Raw genomic sequence first — 13,173 nt, forward strand, 5'->3', positions numbered from 1 at the left:
AGAGAGATAGAATTTTTTTAAAAAATAATGTGAAAATTTAAAACTAAAATTTTTACCCAGGTACAAGCTAAAGTAAATATCTTTAGTCATATAGACTTTTAGAGTATATCATATACGAACATTCAAATATATGTATGTGCGTGGAAAAACCATGGTGCCCGGAAGCAGAATACTTTCCGAATCTGTTTTGATGAATCAATTTCGAAATAATCACACATTTTCTCGCACTTTTGAGAAGTTTTGTCTTGCTTAAATTAGACATTTTAACTATAGGATAATCAGCACGTTTCCTTTTATTATATTTACACATTTTCGTAAATTTATTCTCTTCCAAATGTAAAAAAAAAAAAAAAAAAAAACTGAAAAAATGCAAACAAAGCAAACAGTATACAAATTCCTATCCTTAAAAAGTAAATGCAAAGTGAGTCGAAATAAAAGAACAGTCAATTTTTATATACAGTATATAAGAATGAAAATTATCTGATTTGCACTCCTATCATTTCTGATTTATATTTTATTTTCATAATATTAAATTTACAGTTTGCATTGGGAGGCATTTCTCATCTTATCTTATTTAAGAATAAGAAAGTAATCTGCCTCGAGTGATGAAACGTGCTGACATAAGGCCAGCATTATACAATATCACCCACCAACCAGGAGGAACTCCTAGTAATGTTAAACAATTAGAGAGAGAGAGAGAGAGAGAGAGAGAGAGAGAGAGAGAGAGAGAGAGAGAGAGAGAGAGAGAGAGAGAGAGACTAGGTAACTGGAAATATAATTGTTGTCAAGATTATGGAAAGCAGCGAATCTTATACAGTTTAATGTAATATTAAATTTCGTTCAAGGTTGAAACATTCATCATCATTAACATAGGCAAGGGACAGGACACTATGCTGTTATAGAATGTCCTAGAAGCAGAAAATATTGAAACATGATCAGCGCCCTAACCCCTACGCTAGGACAAGAGAAAACCAGGCAATGGTTAATTATGTTTCAGAAAGTAGATCTTTGGGCTCCAAAATACAAAATCCCGGTGCAAAGGTATAGTAAGGTCTTGTTCACTTACGCTACGTATAAAAAAATTCTTGACTTTCAATAATTTTTTTTTTTTTTTTTTGGGGGGGGGGGGGAACCGATGAAACTGATGCATATGACTCACAGTCTGTCTCTAAAACAAAGCTTGATTTCAAGTGAGACGAAGGAGAAACAACATTTTAATTACCTCCGCCTAGGAGGTTATAAAATCTAGTCGGTACATTTATTTATTTGTCTGTGTATCTTTTAGGTCATGGATGGCCCTATTAAATTTTGGAGATGATCCGGATCCTGATTTGCATTTTCGTCTTTTTAAAGACAACGTCAAAACAAATTGACGAATTTTGACGAAATTTCCACAACAGATAGATCTTAGGCCATGGACGGCTCCATTAACCTTTGGAGGAGGTAAAAAATCTCGGATTGCTCATGTTTTCTTGATATTTTCTTCAAAGTTGACTGGTAATCTCGTACATTTTGTAGTGGTTAAAAGCATAAAATACCATTTGTAACATGCTTGACCTTAAAGCGAAACAAAGCAATTATTTCTCTTGTTTTTAATCTCTCCTTTAAGCTTTACATATTATGTTATTGACTGCCTGGCACTATGTCTAGACAAGGGAATCCCATTTAGTGCGATAAAGATGCCTAAAAGTTTCATGGGGCCTGGTGTGTACCCTTGAATCACATCTGTTTAAATTAGGAACCATAAAAAATGTTTAATATCCTTCTTATGTCTTAGAGGACTCCTTAGACCAATATAATTTTAAATTGAGCTGTGGTGGCCTATCGGAAACGTACCTTCATGGCGATCTGCAGGAATGGGCTTCGAGTCCCACTCAAGTTCGATAGTTTCTTGCAGTGTCTGTAAACTCACAATCCTTGTGAACTTTAAGGATGGGGGTTTGGGGGAGCCTTTAAGTCTACCTGCTGAGTCATCATCAACAACTGCCTATTTGATTGATTGATTATGAGTTATCTGGCATCCTGACATCTAAAGTCATTGACGCCGACAACCACTGGCTGGCACTCCTTGATTCTACCTTAGGTGGAGAGGGGCTAGGGCGCTGATCATATGTATATATGGTCAGTCTCTAGAGCATTGTCCTGCTAGTTCGGGCATGGTTACTGTCCCTTACCTCTGCTATTCATAAGTGGCCTTTAAACATATCAAGAGATCAGTCTTTTCTAAACAGTTTGAGCTTAGGATATTTTACTCGTTAACAGAGGGCAATGGAGAAGGTAAAGTCGAGTACGTTTTGTAAAAAGGTAAAAATTATTCTTTCTTTCTTTATTTATTTTCTTCAATCCAGGACTCACATACAGGCATCAAGTTGCTTGTCGAATTGGTCATCACAAAGAAAAAATACAACTCAATGAATGAAAAAAAATTATCTTTCATTGCCATAATATCACGACAGCATTACGAACACTAATCTTATTACTCTTGCAAGTGAGAAAATTCACAAGAATTAATGCTGCTAACATCTCACCTCCTAGTAATAAGTGTAAGAGAATAGTCTATATCATACAAATATCCATCTGTAGGTATCTAACAACTCACACGATATAAAAAAAAAACACTAAAAACACTGCTCAAGAAGCAGAAAATTTACAGTGCATTATATCTCTGCTGATGTCTGGCATTAAGTCTCATCAATTTTGCTCTTATCCATTACGAGCCTTCAAAAACACTCGAATGTTGAAAGGGGTGTGTGTGTAGGGGGTGGGGGGTGGGGGTGGAGTGGAGGAGAGATTGGGAGGGTGAGAGAAGGGAATTGGAGGCAGGGTGGGGGGTTGGAGGGTTAAAACTCGAGGCGGAGTCTTGGCCAGTGTCGGAGAATTCCTGGTGGGGAGATTTCCACCAAGTCTTTACCAGGTCTTGCAGCGGCGCAAGGGTAAAGTTCAACCTCCAATCTGTCCTTCGCCTCGAGGTTCAGCGTAATCGGCTTTGAATACGATAAAATACACCGGATGGTCTCGGCGTTTTTTGCCATAACAGATGAAGCAGGAGATGGTAAAAAGAGGATGAAGATGGGAAAGAAAGAATGAAAGAAAGAAGGTTCTTACCGTTTAAGTCTCGCGAACAGAGAGAGAAAGAAAAGCGGCCGAGGAAATAAAACCTCGGAAAATTATATTCCTTCCACCAGAGCCCAAGCATAATATATTCTAGTGTGTGTGTGTGTATATATATATATATATATATATATATATATATATATATATATATATATATATATATTATGATGGCCCTTAATAATAAGAGAAGCACGGGAAGGAAAGGAAGACGATGATTTAACGAACTAAGAAAGTTTGTGGGTGTGGACTGGTACAGAAAGGTCATAAACAGACACAAATGGAAGGACATGTCTGAGGCCTTTGTTCTGCAGTGGACTAGTAAAGGCTGATGATGATGATGATGATGAGATATATATATATATATATATATATATATATATATATATATATATATATATATATATATACATATATACATATATATATATACATATATATATATATATATATATATATATATATATATATATATATATATATATATATATATTATGATGGCCCTTAATAATAAGAGAAGCACGGGAAGGAAAGGAAGACGATGATTTAACGAACTAAGAAAGTTTGTGGGTGTGGACTGGTACAGAAAGGTCATAAACAGACACAAATGGAAGGACATGTCTGAGGCCTTTGTTCTGCAGTGGACTAGTAAAGGCTGATGATGATGATGAGATATATATATATATATATATATATATATATATATATATATATATATATATATATATACATATATACATATATATATATATATATATATATGCAGTTTATATATATACATACATATATATATATATATATATATATATATATATATATATATATAAATATATTATATACACGCACACAATAACAACTGCAGACGTTTCTAATCCACTGCAAGACAAAGGCTCAGTCATATCTGGGGTTTGGCCATTTACATCACCACGCTAGACACTGCGGATTGGTGATGGTGGGAGACTTTAGTCTGACCATTCCCAGCAAACCAACCTAGTATGGGAGGCCCTAACTGGTACAGCTTTGCTACTCATGGCGATATACAAACTTTTCACCATGTTAAGGTATCCCTACTCAGATATATATATATATATATATATATATATATATATATATATATATACATATATATATATATACATATATGTATATATATATGTATATATATATATATATATATATATATATATATATATATATACATATATATATATATATATATATGTATATATATATATATATACATATATATATATATATATATATATATATATATATATATATATATATATATATACAGTATATATATATATATATACATATATATATATATATATATATATATATATATATATATATATATATATATATATGAATGATAGCTAAGAAAGTAAATGGAGAAAAACTTGGTTGGAGTTGTACTTTCGTCTTACTGTTGAATTCACCGTATTTACAATGCGAATAAATACCGGGTAACTTTACTTACGTTGGAAAAGGGGATTCCTATACTTTCAGTTTAAACAATATCCTTATACCTATTTTTCTTCACAAGAGGTATGGCATCTAAAAACATTAATAAAATGGTAAATAAAGTATGTTCTTCTAGTCCCTTTTCTATAATTACACACTATAAAATATTTTCTTAGCTCTAATAATAGATATTTTTTAAAGGTATTTGGTATACCAGAGATTAGTAGCAATTTCTAGTTTTGGTAAAACCATCTTATATGTTCTCGGGGCTACATATTCTTAGTGCCCCAAAGTACATAAAGAATTATTCAGAATAAAGTTGTGCTTTGAAAAAAATAACAATTAAGAATATCTATGGAATTATAATAATGTGATATATAATATCCCCTTTTCATAATCTAACTAGTTTTATGTCAGTTAAACATATAAAATCACATCTGTCAGAGAAAAACAACATAAGATGGCTAGCTCCTAGGGATTCGTTAATAATCTTTTGACAGTCCACTGGCTTAGCTAAAGTCACAGGATCGGTTGGTTGGATGACAAAAGAAATATCATGTAATCCCTTTTAATTGCCTGTAAACAAGATCACAATTTAAATCTAAGTAATGGTTTGTATCTCAGCAATTATGTATTATCTTCTCTTCTTAGATCAGGCCTATCTTGAATCATTAAGAAAATGTCCCTTTAGGAATCCTCTTACTTTGTTCAAATACGATATTTTTTCATAGTTATCATCATTGTGAGTCCGATAATGGCACCATTAGGATTAAATTACTAACCACTCTCTAGTATTTTCATTTTCCGGTCCCTTGATGTAATACATATTTCATATTCATCCTATGTCCCCTTTTGTGATTTCTACACACGCACACACGCATACAAACACACATACACACACACACACACACACACACATATATATATATATATATATATATATATATATATATATATATATATATATATATATATATATATATATATATATATACACACAGTTCAGGTAATTAGAAATACCGGTCATAAATAATAACAAAGGTAAGACATGTAGCCTATTTAGAATAACGACTCCTGTAATAATGAATGAATGCGAAACCCCAATTAATAAACAAACATCTAAGTAAGCAGCATAAGGCCCAGGTGCAACCCGACCTCCCGAAGCACCTTTGTAGTCTGAACATTAAGGAAAGAAGAATAGGAAGTCTCTCTTCGTGAGACTGTTGATCACATTTACCACAGACATTATCGCATTAACATAGATTCCCCCCCCCCCAATAAAAATCCTCCCTGCTTCATTATGAAACGACCCCCCGACTCCCTCTGACTCCGCCTCCTTGCACTAACACGACCCAGCCCACCTCCTCATCGTCCGGCTCAACCGCCCATCATGTCGCCCACCCAAGGCTTACTCGGTGGCGCCCATCATGTCGCCCGCCCAAGGCTTACTCGGTGGCGCCCATCCACTTTTTTTTTTTCTTCTTTAAACTACGCCTTTTCGAAGCTCTGTCGAATCCAGCCGAAGCTCTGGCACACAACGCTTCTTTAAATGATTAATAGAGATGGTTTCTCAATCCCCCCGGTGACTCAGATTGAATCGCAGTTTTGCATTTTCCTTTGACCATCCTCAGCTTATCCCCGTCAGTCTGGTATTATTATAATGGCCATGCGTTTCGACCTCATGTTTTATGCACCCCGAGTCTAAAAACCCACTACTACTAGCCTTGCCCCTTCTCCCTCTCCCTTCCCTCTCTCCCTCCCCCTTCCCTCTCCCCCCAAAACATCCTCATCCCTCTCCCCCCTTCCTATCTCGCTCTCCACCCAATAAAGCATCACTATACCCACTCACCCACCAACGTTCGTTCGGTTTTGGTCAATGTTTTACTTACTCATGAATAAATCCGTTCTTTTTCACCCCCCCCCCCCCACCTTTCCATCCTCCTTTCCCCCCGCCCCCAACCCCAGCACTCTCACTTTCTCTCTCTCTGCTTTCTTATCCCAGACCGTTACTCTCAGGTTTTCTTTCAACCTTTAGATAGCATTATGTTACATTATTTTGACACCTTGCTGTCATAACATGCCCAAGAATACAAAATCATCACCAGCCGAGTTTGTCGGTTTCAGCATTTTACGTAATCCTCTTAAGGACAATTTATTTACATAAAATAATGTCTTAGTTAGGTTAACACACACACACACACACACACACACACACACATATATATATATATATATATATATATATATATATATATATATATATATATATGTGTGTGTGTGTGTGTGTGTGTGTGTCTGCCTGTATTTACATATACAGTATATATGTATATAAATATAAATATAAATATATATATATATATACACACACACACACACACACATATATATATATATATATATATACATATATATATATATATATATATATATATATATATATATGTAAGTGTGTCTTTATTCATATATACAGTGTATATATATATATATATATATATATATATAGTATTATTACTACTACTACTACCTAAGCTATAACCCTAATTATAAAAGTAGTATGCTATAAGTCCGATGGATCCAACAGAGAAAAATATTACAGTAAGGGAAAAAACATTGAAATAAATAAACAACAAGAGAACTAATGAACAATTAAAATAAAATATTTTAAGAACAGCAACAACATTAAAATAGATCTTTCCTATAAACCTTTAAGAACTTGAAAACAAAAATAAGAGGAAGAAAAATAAGGTAGAATAGTGTGCCTGGGTGTACCTTCAAGCAAGGGAACTCTACCCTAAGACATTCGAAGACCATGGTACATAAGCTATGGCACAACAAAAGACTAGAGAACAATGGTTTGATTTTAGAGTGCCCTTCTAGAATATCTGTTTACCATTACCAAGAGGAAAGTAGCCACCGAAAAACTGATTGGTAATCTCAGTGTTGTCAGGTGTATAAGGACAGAGGAAAATGAGGAAAGAATAGGTCAGACTATTTGGTGCATGTGTAGGCAAAGGAAATATGAGCGGTAACCAGAGAGGGATTCAGTGTAGTACTGTCTGACCAGTTAAAGGACCAAATAACTCTCTAGCGGTAGTATTTTCAACTGGAGGCTAGTGCTCTGGGCAACCTACTACCCTAGAGAGAGAGAGAGAGAGAGAGAGAGAGAGAGAGAGAGAGAGAGAGATTATATTTTTGTAGTTATCAAATTATTATTAATTTTTTTTTTACCAAATATCACCACAGAACTGCATAATAAAAGGTACTTTACCCAAATATTATAACTAGTACACTGAAAGCTGATTGTTCTCTATAAGAAACAATAATTGGTAATTAGTTTAGCCAGAAGGATAAGAGCTGGCAGATTATCCCAAAAAGTTTGTTGAAACAGTAAGGTACCACCATCTTATAAGTAGATCTGCACATGAGGTAAAACGCCCTTTTTACACGCACTCACACACAAATACAGTATTTTATATATATATATATATATATATATATATATATATATATATATATATATATATATATATATATGTATATATATACATATACATATATATATATATATATATATATATATATATACAGTATATAAATACATATATATATATATATATATATATATATACATATTTATATACATATACAGTATATATATATATATATATATATATATATATATATACATATATATTACACAACAATATGTTCCCTTTAGGTGGGGCTGGGTCCAGTTGTGAATAACGCAACCTAAATCCTTTCACTGCTAGTGTCTTGTATTATTATTCATGGTGAAACTCTCGGCAATATCAGGCCTTTGTGAAGTGTAAGTTATCGCACATAATCAATTTTGGTGATTTTTTTAGAACTACCTGGAATCACATGAAAAAAAAAAATTAATTATTGCTTGGTTTAATGATCAAAATAACACAAAGGATGGCAAGTAATCATATTAAATAGTTGTAAAATACATATTATCAAACAAGTTTGAACTTTAATAGTTCCATTTACTTAACCATTTGATGAGTCGTTTCACAATTTAGTGAAATATACATACATACATATATATATATATATATATATATATATATATATATATATATATATATATATATATATAGATATATATATATATATATATATATATATATATGTATATATGTATATATATATATATATATATATATATATGTACATATATATATGTATGTATATATATATATATATATATATATATATATATATATATATATATGCATATACATATATAAAAGAGTAAAATCCCAAGAAACAGGAAAGTGTAAGATCAGGTATCAAGCGCTTTTGTGGATTACGTACACTTCTTCAGGGTACACGTATCTCATGCAGTTTTGTGACGATAAATAACATAATATATATATATACATACATACATATATATATATATATATATATATATATATACATATATATATATATATATATATATATATAGAAATGTCTTGGAGTGTTAAATGTGGCATGAGAAAAAGTTGCAGTTGTAAGAGCACGGTTACGGGAAAGTATCACTGAAATATAAAGGTAATTATCAGAAAGAGGTGATATTTTCGATAAGTATGGGGTAACTAGAGCAAATCCTAATGGGGTACTCTTGTGGTAATATATTTGGAAAGGGCCATGAACTTCTCATTTGTGGAAACATGTACTTTTTAATCAATGATATTTATATGTTGTCTTGGGAGAGGGAAACTACTGAGGAAAAAGGGAATGCTAAAGTATCTATCAGTTTTGAATAGATTGAAGGACAAGTGACATGCCTCACCATTAATTTGTTGAAGCAAATGAACGGATACATGTAAGTGTAACCCGGAGATGAATGAGTGAAAACGCGTTAATCTCGTTAATTACAAATAAGACTGGCATATGAGAAAATACGACGAACTAAGAGCTAATGGAGGATATTGAGGCTGATACGAAACTATATTCTGGGATGCGTGTGTTATGGCCCGTGCTTGTTCAATATCTTTATGGAGGTAAAAGGAGAAAGGAAACTGAATGAAGGTGTATAGTTGTGGAAAGAATTAATATAATTCGTGTACGGATTTGGAATTGATGGTGTTCGGAAATGAAACTCAATTGAAAGAGGGTAGTGAAGAGAAGCTGGATGAACTACTGAAGGAGTTTGAAAGCGTTTGCAAGAACAGAATGTGAGAGTAAATATGAACAAGAGTAAGCTTATGATGATAAATGATAAACTTGAACACGGAGCACTGAAATAATAATCATATGTATCGTAGACGACTAAATTATTTAATTCTAACAGACACTTGTGAGTAAATGTACTGTATAATAGTAGGCCAAGAAGAGAGATGAATCTCACAACAGTTGAAGTAAGAGAGGCAGCGAGGTGCGTGCAAGAAAATGGGAGAAGCTTGGAGCACTTATGGAAACCACGGAGAGGATGCATAAAGATATTGTTGACCCAACTTCTCTTTATGTTAAATGAATAACTGATAGGGTGAGCAATGTGGTAATACTGTATACGAATAGCAAGATGATAGGTTAAGTTTAGGTGAAAATACGGATCAATGTGTTTCAAGCTTGTCTGGCCAGGTGGAAAGAATGGAAGAAGATAGCCACGTGAAAATAGTTTCCTAAAAGAACAGTTTAGGAGGGGGCTTAGAGGAATACCTAGAATGGAAGAAGATAGCCACGTGAAAATAGTTTCCTAAAAGAACACTTAGGAGGGGGCTTAGAGGAAGACCTAGAATGGAAGAAGATAGCCACGTGAAAATAGTTTCCTAAAAGAACAGTTTAGGAGGGGGCTTAGAGGAAGACCTAGAATGGAAGAAGATAGCCACGTGAAAATAGTTCCCTAAATGAACAATTTAGGAGGTGGGCTTAGAGGAAGACCTAGAATGGAAAAAGATAGCCACGTGAAAATAGTTTCCTAAAAGAACATTTTAGGAGGGAGACTCAGAGGAACACCTAGAATGGAAGAAGATAGCCACGTGAAAATAGTTTCCTAAAAGAACAGTTTAGGAGGGGGCTTAGAGGAAGACCTAGAATGGAAGAAGATAGCCACGTGAAAATAGTTCCCTAAATAAACAGTTTAGGAGGGAGTCTTAGAGGAAGACCTAGAATGGAAGAAGACAGCCACGTGAAAATAGTTTCCTAAAAGAACAGTTTAAGAGGGGGCTTAGAGGAAGACCTAGAATGGAAAAAGATAGCCACGTGAAAATAGTTTCCTAAAAGAACAGTTTAGGAGGGGGCTTAGAGGAAGACCTAGAATGGAAGAAGATAGCCACGTGAAAATAGTTTCCTAAAAGAACAGTTTAGGAGGGAGGCTTAGAGGAAGACCTAGAATGGAAGAAGACAGCCACGTGAAAATAGTTTCCTAAATGAACAGTTTAGGAGGGGGCTTAGAGGAAGACCTAGAATGGAAGAAGATAGCCATGTGAAAATAGTTTCCTAAATGAACAGTTTAGGAGGGGGCTTAGAGGAAGACCTAGAATGGAAGAAGATAGTCACGTGAAAATAGTTTCCTAAAAGAACAGTTTAGGAGGGGGCTTAGAGGAAGACCTAGAATGGAAGAAGATAGCCACGTGAAAATAGTTTCCTAAAAGAACAGTTTAGGAGGGGGCTTAGAGGAAGACCTAGAATGGAAGAAGATAGCCACGTGAAAATAGTTTCCTAAATGAACAGTTTAGGAGGGAGTCTTAGAGGAAGACCTAGAATGGAAGAAGACAGCCACGTGAAAATAGTTTCCTAAAAGAACAGTTTAAGAGGGGGCTTAGAGGAAGACCTAGAATGGAAAAAGATAGCCACGTGAAAATAGTTTCCTAAAAGAACAGTTTAGGAGGGGGCTTAGAGGAAGACCTAGAATGGAAGAAGATAGCCACGTGAAAATGGTTCCCTAAATGAACAGTTTAGGAGGTGGGCTTAGAGGAAGACCTAGAATGGAAAAAGATAGCCACGTGAAAATGGTTCCCTAAAAGAACACTTTAGGAGGGAGGCTCGGAGGAACACCTAGAATGGAAGAAGATAGCCACGTGAAAATAGTTTCCTAAAAGAACAGTTTAGGAGGGAGGCTCGGAGGAAGACCTAGAATGGAAGAAGATAACCACGTGAAAATAGTTTCCTAAAAGAACAGTTTAGGAGGGAGGCTTAGAGGAAGACCTAGAATGGAAGAAGATAGCCACGTGAAAATAGTTTCCTAAAAGAACAGTTTAGGAGGGAGGCTTAGAGGAAGACCTAGAATGGAAGAAGATAGCCACGTGAAAATAGTTTCCTAAAAGAACAGTTTAGGAGGGAGGCTTAGAGGAAGACCTAGAATGGAAGAAGATAGCCACGTGAAAATAGTTCCCTAAATGAACAGTTTAGGAGGGAGGCTTAGAGGAAGACCTAGAATGGAAGAAGATAGCCACGTGAAAATAGTTCCCTAAAAGAACAGTTTAGGAGGGAGGCTTAGAGGAAGACCTAGAATGGAAGAAGATAGCCACGTGAAAATAGTTTCCTAAAAGAACAGTTTAGGAGGGAGGCTTAGAGGAAGACCTAGAATGGAAGAAGATAGCCACGTGAAAATAGTTCCCTAAATGAACAGTTTAGGAGGGAGGCTTAGAGGAAGACCTAGAATGGAAGAAGATAGCCACGTGAAAATAGTTTCCTAAAAGAACAGTTTAGGAGGGAGGCTTAGAGGAAGACCTAAAATGGAAGAAGACAGCCACGTGAAAATAGTTTCCTAAAAGAACAGTTTAGGAGGGAGGCTTAGAGGAAGACCTAAAATGGAAGAAGACAGCCACGTGAAAATAGTTTCCTAAAAGAACAGTTTAGGAGGTGGGCTTAGAGGAAGACCTAGAATGAAAGAAGATAGCCACGTGAAAATAGTTCCCTAAATGAACAGTTTAGGAGGTGGGCTTAGAGGAAGACCTAGAATGGAAGAAGATAGCCACGTGAAAATAGTTCCCTAAATGAACAGTTTAGGAGGGGGCTTAGAGGAAGACCTAGAATGGAAGAAGATAGCCACGTGAAAATAGTTCCCTAAATGAACAGTTTAGGAGGGAGGCTTAGAGGAAGACCTAGAATGGAAGAAGATAGCCACGTGAAAATAGTTTCCTAAAAGAACAGTTTAGGAGGGGGCTTAGAGGAAGACCTAGAATGGAAGAAGATAGCCACGTGAAAATAGTTCCCTAAATGAACAGTTTAGGAGGGAGGCTTAGAGGAAGACCTAGAATGGAAGAAGATAGCCACGTGAAAATAGTTTCCTAAAAGAACAGTTTAGGAGGGAGGCTTAGAGGAAGACCTAGAATGGAAGAAGACAGCCACGTGAAAATAGTTTCCTAAAAGAACAGTTTAGGAGGGGGCTTAGAGGAAGACCTAGAATGGAAGAAGATAGCCACGTGAAAATAGTTTCCTAAAAGAACACTTAGGAGGGGGCTTAGAGGAAGACCTAGAATGGAAGAAGATAGCCACGTGAAAATAGTTTCCTAAAAGAACAGTTTAGGAGGGGGCTTAGAGGAAGACCTAGAATGGAAGAAGATAGCCACGTGAAAATAGTTTCCTAAAAGAACAGTTTAGGAGGGAGGCTTAGAGGAAGACCTAGAATGGAAGAAGATA

This window comes from Palaemon carinicauda, chromosome 22, assembly GCF_036898095.1.
Source record: "Palaemon carinicauda isolate YSFRI2023 chromosome 22, ASM3689809v2, whole genome shotgun sequence".
Classification (NCBI taxonomy): Eukaryota; Metazoa; Arthropoda; class Malacostraca; order Decapoda; family Palaemonidae; genus Palaemon; species Palaemon carinicauda.